Raw genomic sequence first — 20,327 nt, forward strand, 5'->3', positions numbered from 1 at the left:
GCAAAAATAATCAGAGGATAGAATAGGTCTTCCTCTACTGAAGGAACATATTTGACTTTAAAAGTGGTATACCCCTGATATATATCAGAAGGTAAGATTTCAGGTGTGGCTCTCATCCATGTCTACCATTGGGCAAACTATCTAGGAAAATGGAATTTGAAAATGGTGTTAAAGAAAAAGAGCCAGGTATGAGTTTGTTTGGGATTTTGGATTAGAAAAGTATTAACCTAGGCTTGGCGATAATCCCAATAAGTGAAAGTTTGGATGGAGGATAGGCTTTCCCAAATTTGGCTTGAAATTTTCTAGAAAATGAAAGGTTTTATCCCTAATCCATAGTGTGGATAATTTTGATGATAGTACAGGTCTAGTAGTTTGGAGTGAGGGAGTTTTTTGGGAAGTGTTTAATCTTGACTGATCCTATTTCAATCAAAATACTTTGATAATAAGCTGGATCTTTTGAGCGATCCCATGGTTTGTAATGCCAAGAACTAAAAAACTTTGCTGCGCACAAACTAGGGTTAGCATCATAAAAACCATCTTCAACAGTTAAAATGCTTTGATAAGATTCTTTTAAAAAGTATTATGAGGGGGAACCAAGGCTTTGTGAAAAGTTTTGTGAAACAATTGGCTCCTTGTGCTTTCAAGTTAAATCTATTGAGGAAACAAGTTTTTGAGTTAAATCAGTTTGAGAAACAATTTGTTGAGAAAGAGGTTTTGGCTTGTGTAAAACAATCTCTTTCTCAGAGTTCTTTAAACAATCATCAGTAACCACATCTTTATGAGGTCCTTCAGGAAGAGATTCCCTCTGGACTTAACAAAGTTTAGGATAGTTGATGAGATTTGCTAACCTTTCCTACATTTGGTTTTCTGGTCGTTTTGGAATTTGTGAAGTGGAGGGGCTTTGTAATTGATCTATTTCTTTTTAGAATAAAGCATTTTAGGAAATAATAAGGCTTTGAGGGGTGGCTTTGGGTTGGCTTAAAATAAGGCTTTGGGATTAGATTGAAGGTTTCTGCTTGGATGAGGAGGACTTCAGCTTTGATTCTTTTGTTTCTTTTGGTGGATCTCCTGGAGGCTTTCTAAGGATCATGGTGAGGAGTCTGCAAAAATTCACGAGTTAAAAAAGCAGGAGCAAAATTCATATCTCCTCTAATATATAATTCAATATCAAAATCAAAGATACTTAAAATATCTTGCCATGTAGCAAAAATTTATTTTGAAGTAATGTTTTGCACATCTTTTTTCAAATTTCTTTTGCAGATTTGCAATATATTCTTAAAAGGAATTTTTGATTAAACAAATCACTTTAAAACTTTTGAATACATATAACTATAGATAAAATCTCTTTATTTATGGTGGAATAGTTTTATGGATATTATCCCAATGTTCAGAAACACACTGAACTATAATCTTTTTATTATGTTTCTATTGTTTTAAAATTCCTCCATATTCTAACTCAGAAGCATCAATTTCTACTATCTTAAAAGCACTAGGTTGAGCTAGGTGTAAGCAAGGAATTTCTTTGATTTGGACTTTAATTTTTTGAACAACAAGAGTATTTTCTTGCATCCAAAGCTCTAGATTTTTCTTTAACCTATCATGGAGAGGTTGGAGTATTTTGTTAAGGTTTGGATAAAAATCTAAGACATAGTTTAAACATCCTAGAAATCTTTGAAGTTTTTTCAAGAATTTTATCAGGAAACTTGTTAACAAAAGCAAGGGATCTTTCTATTGGAGAGATTGTGCATTTGAGATATAGTGTCCTAAGAACCTAATCTTAGTCTAGAAAAGACTTATCTTAGATTTAGAGACAACTAAACTATTTTTCTTGGTAACAAATAGAAAAGTGTTTAAATACTTGAAATGCTGCTCAATGAAAGATAAAAAGATCAAAACATCATTAATGTAGACTATGTAAAATGCAGAGTATAAATTGAAGATGTCATTCATGATTCTTTGAAATTCAGATAGGGCATTCTTTAGTCCAAATGGCATGACAGTCCATTCAAATTGGCCAAAAGAAACAATGAAAGCATTTTTATAACGATCTTTGAGGGCTATTTGAATTTGCCAAAATCCAAATTTCACATCAAACTTTGAAAAAAATGTTTACAGTAAAAAGTTTTTGAAGAAGATCTTTTCTGTTTGGAATAAGGCACCTAATCTACTTTAAAGCTTTGTTAAGAGGTTTATAATTGATAACTAATCTAGGAATAATCTTTCAATTTTAAAAGATTTATTGACATAAAAAGTAACACAACTTCAGGGGGATTTGGAAGGCGAAATTAAACCTTTAGAAAGCAAATCATCAATTTCTTTTCAACAATGCAGTTCAAGGTCTTTGTCCATTTGAATAGAGCAAGCTTTGGTCGGAATCTGAGACTTATGAAAATCATTTTCATATGGAAGATCAACAACATGTTGTTTTCTTTCTCAAAAAGTGTTTGGCAGATTATAATAAACAATACTTTCAATTTGGCTTTGAAGAAAAGAGATTCTTTTTTGTAAAATGGGGTTTTACGAAGAGAAACATCTTTCTTTAAATCTTAAAGTTCTTTTCCTTTGGACAAAATTAGACAGTTTAGTTGGCTTTCATAAACAGAATAGGCTTTAATGATATTTAAATTGCAAGTTTGGGACTTTTTAATAAAAGGAAAAATAATTCTTTTACCTTTAAGCTTTGAGGAAATATGATCATAATTCATAACATATGGGGTGATGAGATTTATGAAGGAAGTGCCAAGTATGACAGTGTGATGAATATTATGCACAAGTAAAAATAAAGTTTTGGTATGCAAACCGTCATTAGAAACATATGCACAAGTTTTGGAGTCAATTTTGAGATAAGAGTTATTTGCAGCTTTGAGCCTTTCTTTGGTGGCTTCTTGAAATCTTTTTGGAATTATTCCTTCATTGATACAATTAAGATCAGCACCTGTATCAAAGAGAGCAATAGTGTCCAATCTGAAATCATCGAAAATCTTTAAAGCAATTTTAATCAAATACTTTTAAGAAGTAACTTGCTTTAAAACAGAGAGAAAATTTTTTGGAATATTTTTAAGGTTGGATATTTGGGGCATTTCCGTTTTAGGCTCGGGTTAGTCTTCTTTTTCTTCAGAGAATTTCTTAAGAAGAAGTTGAATAATGGTTGAATCTTCTTTTTGTTTGACTTGGAGCTATTTAAGGTCGGCTTTTATGGTTTTTATCTCAATTTGGAGTTCCTGGATGACTGAAGTGGAAGTTTTGACTTTGTTTGCCTTGGCTTTTTGGAGAAAGGCCGTGAGATCATAAATATTATTGGCTTTAGATGGAATAGTACTGGAAGATGAGGCTTTAAAGGATTCTTGGAGCTTTATGATGTAATCTTTTTGAACATGGGGATCTTGAATGTGATTGAGCACTTCAAGGAAAAACTTTTGATATTTAGTAAGCATGTTTAATTGTTTTTCTAGTTCCTCAGTGAAAGAAGAATCAGAAAGTACTTTATCAAGTTGAAGGGCTTAATTATTCTCAGAAGAAGTTGAGACAGTATCTTCAGAGTCTGATTCGAGCAGAAAGGGCTTCAATTATGCACAGGGCTTCTTCCTCAAGCTGGAGCTCATGGAGGCTTTTGTTAAGCTTGTAATACTTTATAATGTGACCCTTTTTCCCACATCTATAACAGGTAAAATCTTTTCTGAGGGTGGTTCTTGTGGCTTTGGATAAGATTTTTGGCGCTTTCTGATATAAGCTTTTGTTTTATAAAGCTTTTTTAGTTTGGAAGGTTTGTCTTTGGAATACTATTTTTTTGTGCTTTTGATATCTTTTGGTCTAGCAGTCTTGGCAAGTTTGGTGTTTAAAAAAGAGGGCTTTTGGTAAGAGATGTCAAACTGTTGGCAAAAAGATCTGAGCTCTTTCTTGGCCTCATGTATTTCCCCTTTCAACTGCTTTTGAAGTTTAAAATCTTGAAAAATCTTTAAATCTTCTTTTTTAGTATAGCTGATACATTCACCATAAGTTAATTGATCATAAGGAATCTTTTCATTGCAATGTTCCTTGATCTTATTTCTAACCTTTTCTCCAAGGAGAGGAGGGAGACCAGCAAAAAACTCTTCTTTCCAAAAGGGTTGGTTGGAGTTCTCATGAAGTATAACCCTTATAAGAAAGGTGTCATTGTACCATTTTAAATCACTAAACTTCTTATACCAGAGATTAGAGAAAAGCTCAGCATTTTTGTCTTTAAGGTGTGATGGATCTCCAACAAAATGGAGAGTAAGTGCAAGGATGAGGGTAGCAATAGCATTTTGAATTGGTCTGCTGTTTTTATCAAGGATTAGATCCTGATCTTCATCAAGCTCTACTGACTTTAAAATCTCTAGCTTTTGTTAAGGAGTGAGATAATATTCCCACCATCCTTCAAGTTAGCCTGAGAATCTTACAATAAGAAGTTCTACAATGGCTTGGTCAGAAGTGCCTGTCTGAGTTCGATAAGCATTTGCCACCATAATCATTTGCTGGAAGATATTGAGGATGTTATACTTAGATATTCCATCTATGTTCCATTCATAGACAGAGGAAGTATTATAATGGCTTTCCGAAAGTGCACTTGGTTTATCTTCGATCTTAATATTCGAGGTGGTAACTCTCGGATAATAGAGCTATTGGGAGTTCTGCGAATGGACTTTGTCTATTTTTGGAGAAGAATCTTCTTGAAAAACATTTTCTTCATCAAAAGATTATTCCATAACATTGACAGAGGCTTCAAGAGTATATGGGATCACAACATTGGACTTGGTCGAAGTTGAGGGGCTAAGTTGATTTAGGCAATCCTGTATGGCTTGAGGGAATTCTTCTCTATTTCTCTGCTAAAATTGAAACAGAGAAGTCTTTGAAACTTCAAAAGGCTTAAAAACTAGAGCTTTCATTTTTTATCCTTCGGATGATGTAATCATAATGGGGTACTGGGTTTGTTTCTAGATATCATTTAACTGGTTTCCAATAGTATGAAAGTGATTATTGGTTCAGTTATTTTACTGGATGATGTTTTCAAGATCTCTTTCAGCATTTTTCTCACTTTTGACTTTAAAGGATGAGGCTATAAGAGTAGCTTTGTGGTGTTTGAACTGGAGTTCTTTATGTGGTGGATGAACAAACTGAATCCACTCATTCTTTAGAGTTTTCCAGGAAGGGGTTTCAAAGAGTGGATTTAGGGATTTTTCGACAAAAGGATATTCCAGATTATTCTTAGAACCATAAATTTCAAACCAATCAAAAAAGAAAATGGGTGTTTGATGCTCATGAATGAATGCATAGAACTTTTCTTGGATTTCTTGCCTTTGGTTCTAGAAATGTTTGAAAAACCAAAGTTTTTTCTCATGATTATAAGAAGCATAAAATTCTTTTGAAGATATGCTTTATCGACTTAAAATTCCCTTTGAAAAACATTTATTTCAGCATTTATATTCTCAGTCACAAAGGAGAAAGTTGGAGATACAAGTCTCGGTTATTCTTCAGAAGTGGAATAGATAGGTCTAGGTATGGTAAAAGAAAAATCAACAGTTTGCATTGAAGTTCTTGGTATGTCGAAAGTTGAATGTCTAGGCAAGTCAGAAAATTGATTAAAATGCTCTTGAGTGATTGGGAAGTTGATAACAAGAGGCGTTTCGATGATAGGTAAGTTTATTACCAATATTGTATTTCGACAACTTCCCACCAAAATGGGATGCAAAATCTTTGTGGCAAACCTTCTCCAAATTAAATCGGATTGTGGAAGTTTACATTCCCAGCAAGCTTAACATAAGTGGGAAACGTTTTGGTTTTTTCTAATAGACTCGAATTCTAGTCTTCATAATCTCCTAACTCCATTAACAACATTTGGATTGGGACATACAAGGTTCAAACTTTTGTCTCTAAGTATAATGGGAATTTTCTATCATCCAATGAGCTTAATAGTCAAAGCTTCAATCAATAGTTCTCAAAAACTAAGGAGCATTCACCTGCGAAAGATCCTCAGCATGTCAAAGGACTCGACATATGTCTTGGAGTACCTTGCCAAGAGAAATGTATTACAGAAGGCAAATACTCTCCCTCGGCTGACTGAGCTATGGAAAATAAGGATTGGCTCCATCGCTCTGCAATTGCCAAAGCTAGAAATATTCACTCCCTTCCTATACTACAAGAGCACCTATCCATTCAAGGAATTTTTATGGCGAAGATTACACCATTCGATGGCGAATAGGCTCTCCTAACTCTTGAATGGTTTTTAAAATGAGAAACTTTGACTCCAACAATGGTTCGATTGTATATCCCCTTCACAACCAATTCTTACACTACTAAAAAGGTTAGTTTGGTTGTATTCATGGAGTCCCGCTTCACATATGGACGTCAAATTTTTTTAAATGGATCGCGGGCTTCTTTGGGGACTTCATATTATAACACTCAAGCAAAAGCAAGGCTTGCTTGTGCTAGAGTTTTAATTTTTTACAAAATCCATAGGTCTCATTAATAGTGCAATGGCTATAGATATGGAAAACTTGTAGTTTCATGATGTTGTTTCTAAAGAACCATGTCATGAGCTTTTAACACCAAGATCCTACAACCAGCCCTGTCAAAACTCCTCCCTAATGAGATTAGATGAAATGGCAGTATCACAAGAAGACGATGATGGCTATTCTCATAATCTCATTTGTGCTAACTTGTTATAAGATGGAATGGGTTCTCTCACTCCTAGTGTCCCAGAGACAATTATCGATGGGTTTGTTGATCCCTTTTGCATGTTGAATATAGTGGAACTTTGTGTCGAGAGACTAGCCAAAATTCTCTTAACTCCTGTTCAACATCTCTTAAACCTCTTAATGATTCAGGAGGCGATTTGTTAATCTCCACTAACAAATGTGTATGGTAGTCTCAAATTTGGATTTAAACATGGTACATGGGGCTTGATTCCAATACAAGCGCCTTCTTTTGATCTTCTCGAATCTGACATCCGATGGGCTTTGCCAATTATCGGATGTGACCCTACTCTTCATCCTTGTCGCATGACTATTCCTATTGCATGACTATTCCTAGAGATGTAAGACAGCATGTATCTGAAGATCCTGGTCTTAAGGACCCTCTGGCAGCCTCTCCAATTTTTAAAACTTCTTAGCACTTTTATTCTATCCCTTCTCCTATTAATCTGGAGAAGTTAGAACTAAGATTTCTATCCCCCAACCCTTTTGTCAAGCCCACAGTATCTGACCCATTTCATATGAAATCTTTGCTAAAGGATGAGAATTTACATCTTGATCCTAGGGAGGAAGCTATATATAAAGGAGAAATTATATTATACGCTGCTATTCCACGTATGATTAACACATGGAATAGCAAACAAATTTTATTGCGATTGTCATAAGGGGTTTTGCGGTCGCCTGGACGAACACTCACCGAAGTGGGAAAGAGTGAGGAGTCGCCACTTTAATTTTGAGGGAAATTAAAGGAAACCATTTATGAAAACAAACTAACATAAAACCACTTCGAAAACAGAGATTCTAGGTTCGGGGTCCTTATACGGGCGGGGAAGGTGTTAGGCACCCCGCCTCGTCCCTCTATGAGGGCAAGCAGATTTAACATTATGCTCTTTATAAATTAAAATCGATAGCTAGGAGGGTTGGGCTAGAATGAAGATGTTAATCCCTTTGACAAAAGGGAATATTTAATTTTTCACTAGATTTCGGGTTACCCAGATACATAAGTAAATGAGACGACCATAGTGAATTGATGTTGTGTTGCGGTTTTCGTTTGTGGGATTACTTTGCGTGTTTATTAAAATTTAATTTTGAGAATCGGATAAGAACTCTCCTCCGATCTCTGTATATTTATTAAAATTTGATTAGAGAATCGGATAAGAACTCTCCTCCGATCTCTGTTTAATATTTGATTTCATTAGAGAATCAGATAAGAACTCTCCTCCGATCTCTGTATATTCATTTGGTTCGATTTGAGAATCGGATAAGAACTCTCCTCTGATCTCTTGTATATTTATTTGATTTGATTAGATAATCGGATAAGAACTCTCCTCCGATCTCTTGTATATTTATTTGATTTGATTAGAGAATCGGATAAGAACTCTCCTCCGATCTCTGTATATTTATTTAAAATTTGGATTGAGAACCGGATAAGAACTCTCCTCCGATCTCTTTTGTTTAAAATTCGGATTGAGAATCGGATAAGAACTCTCCTCCGATCTCTTTTGTTTAAGTGGGGATCGAGTAAGAACTCTCCCCCGACCTCCTGAGATTTAGTTGCGATCGCATGTCGTAAAGACCTTAAACTAGAGGCTCTGACATCCGAAGACTCTGAGAGCCCGAACAGGACTTCTATTAATTCGTTAGTATCTCACAACTATGTAGGGGATACAGAATAAATTTCTTTTCCGATCTCCTAGGTGATTACCTTTCCAATACCTTTTAACAGGCAATATCCGATCTCTTCCGTTCGCTAGTTAAGGACCCGACTTTACTTCGATCCCCCACTATGCCCAGTTATCCTCCGAGCTAGTCTAGTGGTTCGAATTCATAATTCTCCTCTGATTTATTATCCAAAACTTTTATTATTTTGAAGAAATTTTCGTGTTAAGATACATTTGCCAATATTTCGCCAAACTACCTATATGTTACTCGGAACCAGAACACCCACGTTTGAAGGTAATAAAGGCTAAGAAGAAAAAAAGATAAATGACATGTGCGGATGAACAAAAGGGAAACCCTGGAGGATAACCACCTTCGTGGGGTTTTCAACATAAGATAAACTTAACGAAAATTACGAACATGAATACAAAGAAAATACATAAAATAAAAAGGAGCACTTGATAAAGCAGCGGTATAGACACTCACCTGCAGAGAATCGAATCTATAGAACTAACTATGGAGTCACAAAATATAGTAGAGCTGTGCGCTGATAGCCTGGGGACTAATGTTCGCCTTGGAATGAAGAGTATTAAGTTAAAATGCAGTCAAACCGAAATGACAACAACCGAGTTTGAATAATATTGAGCTTGGAAAATGAAAGTGGAAATGAAGACAGAACTGAAACTAAGAGAGGGTATCACAGAGTAATGAACGAACTGAAAATGGAGAGTTTCAGTATTCAATACCTCTTCAAAGAAAATACTTTAGAAAACTGGTTTCTAAAGTTTTTTCTATTTCTGAAAACTTAAAAATAGCAGAGTAGCAAAACTGAATTAAGTTTCAGAGCTTTTCCACTATAGTCACCACCCTTTCCTTCGTCCTCCTTTTTAACAGTTTTCATACAGGTATTTATAGGGAACGGGTGTTCCTAATGAAGGGTCAGGATTTTCTTTGAGGGAAATGGAAGGTTTGGATTTTAAAGGACATGATCTGATGCTTGGGAATTAAAGAGAATCAAAACGAACGACTGAGATCCTTTTCTGAATATTTGTTCTTTCTCTTTTCTAATCTGACGGCTCAAAATTTTCTTGTCAAGGGCGATCTGAGGGCTGGGAATAAAATGCGCCGGTCTTGTCGTCTTCTTCTTTGATCCAAGGGCTTCGGACTTGTCCTTACAAGTAAGATCAACAGTGGAGGTTGGGATGTACAGGACTGTCATGACATACTCTGGCACCTGTTAGTAATGTGGGCGATTCTGCAAATGAGGAGTGTGGTGGAGATCTCGTCTGCAACGCTTTAACAACCTCGGCTCTGATTATGACGACAGTTATTGGAAGTTGTCTTATTCTCTTTGCTTCCGATCTCCCCTCCCTTCCGATCTTTCTAATACAATCCTTTCCCGATCTCTCATGCCGGGCCCCCCTCTTCCTATCTCTCCCACTCCAGTCTTCTCCTTTATCTGGTCCGGTTCAGTCAAAGCATTTATTCCTTCGATTTTCGAGACGTCCGCTTCGTTTTCTGCTAGCAATAAATGCTCAGACCTTCTCTATATACATACCTTCAACAGGAAACCCTTCCGCATTTGATTTTCTCCTCTTTCCTTCTCACCTTTCCTATTCTAGCCGCTCCGGCAACAAACCCAGCCATGATAACTGCTTTTGATCTTTTTCCGGCTGTTCACCTTGTTTATCAACTAAAAACTTACGACCCTGGTGATTAGAAAATCACTATGGCCACCTCTGATGATAGTGAGAGAACTGGACTAATTTACTGACCCAAATCGAGAATATCGATTGAGTTGACCTCGAATCGGTCGATCGATGTAATCGGCGAATCAATTTCGGGCGAAAAGACTGCTAATTTCCCTCCGATCTTTGGTGACTGCCCTTCGAAGTTCATTTGGCTTCTCACCACATTGGGTGTCCCGACAGCGGCTCGGTTCCGAGCGATAACATTGATGACGATCTCTCTTATTCTTATGAGAGTCATAGTCCTCCCATCTGAGCTGTACATCTATCCGATGTCGACGGCTGATCTCCTGATTGAACACATCTTTTGATTCAGCCACGAGACTAGGCTTTAACATAGGCCTTTACTAGATAGGATGTATTGCCGATCTCTAAAGATCTCCTAAATGATGTAATCTGACCTTTAATGTAATCCGATCTTTAATGTAATCCGATCTCTAGAGATCGCCCAAATGATGTAATCTGACCTTTAATGTAATCCGATCTCTTGAGATAGCCCAAATGATGTAATCTGACCTTTTGGAAATAAAATTTTATTTTGACAATTATCATTTTATTATTGCTACATTGGTTATATTTCGATCTCTGATGTGTTCATCCGATCCGATTTCTAACTGAATAGCCCTTAGCCAATCTGTAATTCCAAACAACCACATTAATCTGCAGGTCTTTAACCAGCTGATCTCTCCTTATTCAATTATGGAATTTTTCGGAATATTCGTGGGACGTGTCAGAAAAAGCTGGCGAATCCCGCTAGCCGATGTGCCGCTTGGGACACCGTGAGCATTAAATGCTCAGACGGGTATAAATAGGGGATGGGTCCGCCAGTTGCTCCCTTATGTCATTTTCAGCCTCTCGCGAGCGATTCCAAAATCCTCTCATTTTTTCAAGTTCTTCCGACACCGATCACACTCCGGTAAAGGTTTTGATCTTTCTTTTAGTTTAAATTTTCTCTTTTCTTTGAAAATGAGCGGCGCCGAGGGTCAGAGAGCGGCGAGCCCCCCTTCCATTCACGTCTCGTGGTCGTCAGATGAAGTTAAGGTGGTCGGACCGAGCGGGCGATCTGAACCTCCTACATCCTCCATTCCAGCCCGTGGTCAAGCGGCATCCTCAAGACGAACGCATTCTTCAGGGAGAGAAAACCTTTCCGTGGACGAGCTACCGTCAATCCTTCAAGAAACCGATCTGCAGTCGTTTACCCAAGAATATAACCTTCGGGCAGATTCGTATGAGCTTATCAGGTGTCACAGCGATCTCCAAGCCAATCATTTCTTTGAAGAAAACGATATGATTATGGTATACGAAGAGCAATTGAAAGCAGGGCTGCAGTTTCCTCTTGATGACTTCTTCAAGGAAGTTCTGAAATTCCACCAAGTCAGCATAGCCCAAGTACACCCGAACTCATGGCGGATCCTAGTAGCCTTTAGAGGCCTCTTCCGAGCTAAGGGACTCCATCCAACAGCGAAGGTATTCGCCGAGCTGCATAGGCTAACTCGCCGAAAGGACGACGAGTATTGGTTCTTTCAGGCAAAGCCGCATTGCGGGCTCTTTACCGACCTGCCTTCCTCCCTGAAGAATTGGAAAAATCACTTTTTTATTCTGAGGAGCAAGGTTCCGGGCGGTTTTGAGGGTTTCCCGCGTAGCTGGCTACATCAGGGCCCATTGCTTCCGAAGCGCATCATCCTGAATAGGGAAGAGGGCATAATGGTGATGGAGCTGAAAGATCAGGCGGCCACTCAGAAGTTCTCCTGTTTAGATGCGGTGACGGCCGAACTGCATCATTGGACAATGGAGCTGATTACCAGCGAAGAACGCGGGCTTCAGCTCTCTGACCTCGGCTTCGGTACTTTCTATATCTCTGATCTCTGAGCCCTTAGCGAACTCACTAACTTTTTCTTTGTGCAGGCATGGCGAGCGGCGAGGCTTCCAAGGAGAGCCGAAAGCGTAAGAGGGAGGTCTCTAGAAAGGTACGGGAGATGAAGCGGGCCGAGGCCTCTCAAACGCCAAGGCACGATTCGGGGGAGACACAGGGAGGCTCGTCCCGACCCTCGAGACCGCCGATCCCTGAAGTAGAAGTGGTTCGGTCTCCTCCGCGACATGAAGAGCCGCCGCCACCTCCACCAGTTACTTCGAGTGCGATAGGGGGTCCTTCCCAACCTACCTCAAGGACCCTCTCCCGCGGCGCTCAAGTACTGATCCACTCCCTGGAGAAAAACTGAACTATTCGGGAGAATCTGGGTTTGGCTAAGGTCTTGGGGGCCTCCATCTGCCTTCGGGAGGATCGGGATAGGCTAACCCCGAACAATCTTGATGATATCCAGACCCAGACTATGAGCCTGAGTGTGGAGAGTTTGGTGAACCAACATATTGTCCGGGAGAAGGCTCACCGTATGAGGCAGGAGATCGAGAAGGTGGGTCATGAAGCAGCTAATTTTGAAATGAAATGAAGTTCTTTTTGTTCAATGACTCGATGAGATCGGAAAGAATCCAAATTGCACAAACGCGTGATTATTAGAACAACTTGAAAGCAATTATTAACCTATGTAAGAGAGATCGGTAAAACACTGTAAATAAACACTGAACGGAACTTATTATTAAAATTGGGAACCTGATTTGAACACTTAAGATCGGAAGCACCATTAAGCCAAATTAAAACCTTAACTTTATTGAACAACTATCCACAATATTCATGAAAGGGGGATCGGATGGCATGAAGACCTAATGTTGGTTCGATTTCGTTTGACGAGGGATCGGATGTGTGATTGACTGGCAAAGAGACTTGGTAATTGATTTGAGAGATCGGTAAGGAATTAAATGATATGGAGACTTAGTATTGGTTCGATTCCTTTTGAGGAGAGATCAGAAATGTGATTGTCTGGCAAAGAAAGACTTGGTGCTGGGGATCGGTTTCAAAGTTTATTGATTTCGGGGATCGGCCAAAATATGGTGTCGACAGCTGCCCCTCTTTACATAATTCCTACTGAAGGGAAAAATTTTCCCGTGTAGGGATTATGTAAAGATTCAGACTCATATTTTGGACGATTAAAATTTGAACTTCGAAATTAAAGTTAGGGAACTAAAGCCTGCTTAGGTCAGCGACCCTGAGGTTGGTAACAGGAATTTAAATGCTGAGAAATTAAGATCAACTTAGATCAAGGAACCAGAGGTTGATAACAGGGAATTTAAATGCTGAAAATTAAAATCAACTTAGATCAAGGAACCAGAGGTTGATAACAGGGAATTTAAATGCTGAAAATTAAAATCAACTTAGATCAAGGAACCAGAGGTTGATTAACAGGAAATTTAAATGCTGAAAATTAAAATCAACTTAGATCAAGGAACCAGAGGTTGATAACAGGAAATTTAAATGCTGAAAATTAAAATCAACTTAGATCAAGGAACCAGAGGTTGATAACAGGAAATTTAAATGCTGAAAATTAAAATCAACTTAGATCAAGGAACCAGAGGTTGATTACAGGAAATTTAATGCTGAAAATTAAAATCAACTTAGATCAAAGAACCAGAGGTTGATAACAGGAAATTTAAATGCTAAAAATTAAAATCAACTTAAATCAAGGAACCAGAGGTTGATTACAGGAAATTTAATGCTGAAAATTAAAATCAACTTAGATCAAGGAACCAGAGGTTGATTAACAGGAAATTTAAATGCTGAAAATTAAAATCAACTTGGATCAAGGAACCAGAGGTTGATAACAGAAATTTAAATGCTGAAAATTAAAATCAACTTAGATCAAGGAACAAGAGGTTGATTACAGGAAATTTAAATGCTGAAAATTAAAATCAACTTAGATCAAGGAACCAGAGATTGATTACAGGAAATTTAATGCTAAAAATTAAAATCAACTTAGATCAAGGAGCCAGAGGTTGATTAACAGGAAATTTAAATGCTGAAAATTAAAATCAACTTGGATCAAGGAACCAGAGGTTGATAACAGAAATTTAAATGCTGAAAATTAAATCAACTTGGATCAAGCAACCAGAGGTTGATAACAGAAATTTAAAGGCTGAAAATTAAAATCAACTTGGATCAAGGAACCAGAGGTTGATAACAGGAAATTTAGATGCTGAAAATTAAAATCAACTTACAAGACAAGTCTAACTTGACACGAGAAGTTCTTCCGCGATGAAGTGTACTTAACGGGATCGCGAAGATAGACGATTAATGAAGGACGAGTTGCAAGACTTAACCCATTATTCTTTGTTACTTACTTACTTCCCACAATTCCCTTTCTGCTCTTGACTTCCTTATTTTGCGAAAAGTGCCCTCGCGGGTTTTCACCTTCCCTTTTGCCCATCTGACTAGAAGCGCCCTTCTAGGTTTTCACCTCTAGTTTTTTTTTTTTTTTTTTAGGGCCATTCCCTGCAAATCTCATAATATAATACATGAGGTTATCAATATTCAAATCCTAATCTTATGACAAAATTTCAACAGATTAATAGTGCATTAGATAAAGAGGTTGAGAAAGAACAATATTAAAGTGTGAGTATATGGGAAAGATAAAAGCAAAAAGACAAATGCGAAGAAAATATATCAAAATGACTTTATTATGGTTTGGGAAATAAAGGTATAGTTTCAAAGGAAAAAGGGGTACAAGGATAGATCTCACAGATTCCTTGTAGTTAGCTTTGAAGTCCTTAACTGCCATTATTTCAAGTGTTCCACTGACGGAGAATCATGTCGTGATGGTTTATTTTCCTTCCCTGGTCCCATATCTTCTTCCTTATTTCTCCATTTTCTGGTTCTAAGGGCGCCCTTTCGGGTTTTCACCCTTAGATTTTCTTTTTTTTTTTGCTCTCTTTTTCAGGACGCCCTTTCGGGTTTTCACCCTTCACTCATTTTACAGAAAGCACCCTTCCAGGTTTTCGCCTTCTTTCGCACATTTTTGCTAGGAGCACCCTTTCGGGTTTTCACCCCTACCCCTCCTTTTTTTTTTTTTTTTTTTTTTAGGCATAGTACCTTTTGACGGTGTCGGTATTCACAGGTCTTGGAAGTTCTTCGCCATCCATGTGGGTCAAGATCAAGGCCCCACCAGAAAATGCCCTTTTGACCACGTAGAGTCCTTCATAAGTTGGTGACCATTTACCCCGGGTATCATTTTGATTCGGGAGTACTTTCTTCAGGACTAGGTCCCCGGGTTGAAATTCGCGTGGACGAACGCCTTTGTTAAATGCCCGAGCTATTCTTCTCTGGTATAACTGTCCATGACATGCTGCCGCTAGCCTTTTCTCATCCAGCAAATTTAATTGGTCCAACCTTGACTGGATCCATTCCGACTCGTCAATCCCTGATTCCTTCAGAATTCTTAGGGAAGGAATTTCCACTTTAATAGGTAGTACAGCTTCCATCCCATAAACTAGTGAGTATGGAGTTGCCCCAGTTGATGTCCTCACGGAAGTCCGGTATGCATGAAGGGCGTAGGGAAGCATATCATGCCAATCCCTATAAGTGACTGTCATTTTCCGGATTATTCTCTTGAGATTTTTGTTTGCAGCTTCCACTGCTCCATTCATCTGGGGACGGTATGGTGAGGAATTGAGATGTCAGATCTTGTATTGATCACATAATCTTTGGATCTTCGGACCATTCAAATTCTTGGCATTGTCAGTGACGATTTCATTGGGGAGGCCATGCCGACAAATAATATTATTTCTGAGGAACTTGAGAAATGTGTTCTGCGTGATATGGGCATATGATGTCGCTTCAACCCATTTAGAAAAATAGTCGATAGATACCAGGATAAATCTATGCCCGTTGGATGCCTTAGGGTTGATGGGACCAATCACATCGATGCCCCACATTGCGAAAGGCCATGGTGAGACGAGGTTGAACAATTGATGAGGCGGGACATTTATCGGATCTGCGTAGATCTGACATTTGTGACACTTCCGAAAGTATTCAATGCAATCCTTCTCCATAGTGGTCCAGAAGTATCCTCGTCGCAGGATTTGCTTAGCCATCATATGCCCATTAGCATGGGTAGCACAGTTCCCCTCATGAGTTTCGAAAAGAATTCTCTTTGCTTCTTTTGCATCCACGCATCTTAACAATTCACCGTTTGAGCTCCTTTTGTATAAGATTTCTCCACTGGGGAAATATCCCAAAGCTAATCTCCGGATCATTCTACTTTCGTTTCTACTTGCCCCTGGAGGGAATTCTCTTGCTTTGATGTAGACCTGGATGTCATGATACCAAGGTTTACCGTCAGTTTCTTCCTCGATCATGAAGCAGTATGCTGGCTCACTCCTTGCTTTGATCTGCAGTTCCTGAGTCGTCTGCCCTTCTTCTATTTGAGCCATGACAGCCAGGGTGGCTAAGGCATCCGCGAATTGATTTTTATCCCGACTGAGGTGAGTGAAAGAAATTTCTTCAAATTTCTTAATCAATTCCAGTAGGTACTTTTGATATGGGGTTAACTTCGGATCCTTGGTTTGCCATTCTCCCTTGACTTGATAAATGATCAAGGCTGAATCTCCATATACTTTCAATTTCTTGACTTTCATTTCGATGGCAGCCTGTAGCCCCACCACACAAGCGTCGTATTCTGCAACGTTGTTGGTGCAGTCAAACCTCAATTTGATAGCTATCGGGAAGTGTTTCCCATCCGGGGATACCAACACAGCCCCGATTCCATTACCAGACAAATTGACAGCTCCGTCAAAATACATTTCCCATACATCAGTAGATTCTTTTTCCTCGTTCTCTACTTCGTTAACATGCTCGTCAGGGAATTCAAAATCCAAGGCTTCATAATCTTGGATAGGGTTCTCTGCTAAAAGATCAGCGATTACGCTACCTTTTACTGCCTTCCGGGTCATGTAGATAATATCGTATTGGGAGAGTATGACCTGCCATTTGGCTATCCTCCCAGGCACGAATGGGCTTTCGAATACATACTTAATAGGATCCATCCTGGAGATGAGCCATGTCTTATGATTCAACATGTAGTGTTTAAGCCGATTTGCTGTCCAGACTAACGCGCAGCAAGTTTTCTCTAGGAAAGTGTACCTTGACTCACAATCGTTAAACTTCTTGCTCAGGTAATAAATGGCCCTCTCCTTTCGGCCAGTATCATCATGCTGCCCCAAAACACATCCCATTGAGCTTTGTTGGACTGCCATATACAGAATCAGCGGCCTTCCTGCCACCGGCGGAACCAATACTGGTGGGTTTGACAGGTACTGCTTGATTTTCTCGAAAGCCTCTTGACAAACTGAATCCCATTGAGTGGTGTTATTCTTTTGGAGTAATCTAAAAATTGGCTCGGCTTTTGCAGTGAGGTTGGAAATAAATCTCGAGATGTAGTTCAACTTCCCCAGGAAACTACGCACCTCCCTCTCTGTTTTTGGGGATGGCATTTCTTGAATAGCTCGAACTTTGTCTGGATCTACTTCTATCCCCTTCTCACTCACTATGAATCCCAACAACTTTCGAGTTCTAGCTCCGAACACGCATTTCGCAGGGTTTGATGATCAACACCTGCACATGGCTCTCTCCTTCTCTGGATTTGATGATTATATCATCCACGTACACCTCCACTTCTTTGTGTATCATATCATGGAATAACGTGACCATAGCGCGTTGGTAGGTAGCACCAGCATTCTTTAATCCAAAAGGCATGACCCGGTAGCAAAATACCCCCCATTGAGTGATAAAAGCAGTTTTCTCCTTGTCTTCCTCATCCATTGGGATTTGATTGTACCCTGATGCCCTATCGATACACGAACATCTGCCCAATCCTGCAGCATTGTCAACTAGCACATCTATGTGTGGGAGAGGGAAATCATCTTTCAAGCTTGCTTTATTAAGATCCCTGTAATCAACGCACACCCTGACTCTCCCGTCCTTCTTCATTACCGGGACAACGTTAGCTATCCATTAGGGATATTTGACTACTTCCAGAAACCCAGCATCATACTGCTTTTTGACTTCATCCCTAACTTTGAGTAGAGTGTCAGGGTTCATTCTTCTCAGTTTCTGCTTTACTGGGATCGTCCCGGGAATTAGGGGAATTTTGTGTGTCACTATATGAGGTCTAAGCCAGTCATATCGTCATAGCTCCATGAAAACACGTCCAGGAATTCTTTGAGCAAACTGACCATATCTTCTAATTCTCCACTCTCCACAACTTTAAGTTCCCTTTTTATTTCTTCTGTGCCTAAATTCACAGTGTGCGTTTCGTCCCCGCAAGGCATTAGGGAAGGTTCATCTCTTTCATCCCTTTTTTCTGTAAGTTCTTCCTCAGAATCGCTTGAAGTAATGGCAGTTATGGGGATTTCAAAATTAACAAGAGGAATTTCTGAGTCAATTGAGTTATTAGGTGTTAATTGATGAATGGTCCTGAAGAAACAAAAGTGGAATATATTATAAGAATGGATTTCAAAAGGAAAGGGGAAGAGAATTGGATATAAAATGCGCTATTAATTCATTAATATTTATAACATAAGAAAAGGATCCATTTACAGTATTACACTTGTCACCATGGACAAAATGATCAAGTGTTGATAACTAAAAGTACTTTTCTCGAAATTGAGTACAGGAATGCCCTCTACCGTCCAGTTGTCTAGTTCTTGCCCTTCAGCTATTGGCGAAACTAGAGCTTCATACAAGGAATCGAGATGGATGACGTCGATGGATGGTTCATCGGGTGATTCTTCGATTTCCGCTGGATTTTCAATGACCGGCTTGGTGAAGACCTTTGTGATTCTCGGGACTACCTTCATTTTTCCGATTTTTCGATCAAATCTTTGATCCCGAAGCATACTTCTCATCCAGAATCGTCCGTTCATGAGGGCGTCTTCCTCATAACCCAAACCGCAACGACCAACCTTTTGGATAGCTGGTATAGGTTCGACAATCCCCTGTAATGTAGCGCCTAACCCTTTACCCATCTCATACCCATTCTTCAACATCACCTTCGCTGCCATAGCCGTAGCCCCTTCATTTCTGGAGGTGGTTTCTTGTAATTCAAGAGCCTGGAAAGAGCTTTCCAATGATTCCTCGGTTGCTTCCACATAAGGAAGTGATTGCGGCTTGGTGACCAGCATGGCTTCTTCCCCTTTCACAGTGATGATTTTGCCGTCCATAATGTATTTAATCTTCTGGTGCAAAGTCGAAGGAACAGCATTTGCTGAATAGATCCAAGGCCTTCCCAGCAACATAGTGTATGCAGGTTCAATATTCATCACTTGGAATGTGACGTTGAAAGTGCATGCGCCGATTTGGAGTGGCAAGTCAATGTCTCCTAGCACCTCCCTCCTTGTACCATCAAAAGCTCTTACCACCATAGCACTTTGACGTATGTTTGACCGGTCAACCGGTAGCCTAGCCAAAGTGGCATTAGGCAGTACGTTGAGCGCAGATCCATTATCAATAAAGACCTTGGCAACTATGCAACCTTTACATTTTACTGTCACATGCAAAGCCTTAGTGTGCGTTAAGCCTGCCGGGTCTATCTCTTCTTCTGAAAAAGTGACAAAGCTGGATGCCTGAATTTGTCACACTATCTTTTCGAACTGCCCCGGTGTGATGTCGGGGTTCACGAAGGCCTGATCCAGAATTTTCTGCAGGGCTTGACGGTGCACCTCTGAGCTCAGAATTAGGGACAATAGTGAAATTCGAGCAGGTGTCTTCCTTAACTGTTCCACCATGTCGTACTCACTTTGCTTCATTATTTGAAGCAACAATTCCTCCTCTTCTTTTGGTCCAGCAGGTTCTTCTTTCTCCACTTTCTCAACCTCCTCTTTTGTATTCTCTTGGGGCTCTCCCATTTTTACTTTCTCTTTCTTCTTTTCCTTTTCTTCACTCCCGTAACATCTCCCACTTCGGGTTATATACTCAACGTCTTGCTCAAGTGGGGAGGATCTTGTGGTAGTGACGGGCTGGGGGTTTGATTGGGGAGTAGCATTGCTAGAAGGTCCGGCGTAAGTCATCTTAAAGTGTTCATGAGGAGTGAAGCATGGTTTAGGAGGTGCTGAGGGTGAAGCAAGGCTAGGAGCCGGTGTATCGCTCAATGCTCCTTGGGTGAAAACTTGGAAGTTATAGTTCCAAGGTACAGCATGGGTATTCGTAACTGGGAGCTGGGGTGGGGTTCGGATAATTGTTACTGGTGGTGAAGATGCTGGGGGTGAGAAAGTGATCTGTGATTAGAGGTGGAGGTATTTTGGCCGAGTCGGGCTGTGTTTACTCCGCTCT

The 20,327-nt window shown here is 39.4% G+C and overlaps 1 protein-coding gene across 1 annotated transcript in view; it reads left to right on the plus strand.

Annotated features, from left to right (window-relative positions):
* The window catches only part of LOC110653005 (protein NRT1/ PTR FAMILY 5.6-like), a 42,367-nt gene that overhangs the window by 6,041 nt on the left and 15,999 nt on the right, over positions 1-20,327 (plus strand). The window lies entirely within an intron of this gene.

This window comes from Hevea brasiliensis, chromosome 16, assembly GCF_030052815.1.
Source record: "Hevea brasiliensis isolate MT/VB/25A 57/8 chromosome 16, ASM3005281v1, whole genome shotgun sequence".
NCBI classification, from domain to species: Eukaryota; Viridiplantae; Streptophyta; class Magnoliopsida; order Malpighiales; family Euphorbiaceae; genus Hevea; species Hevea brasiliensis.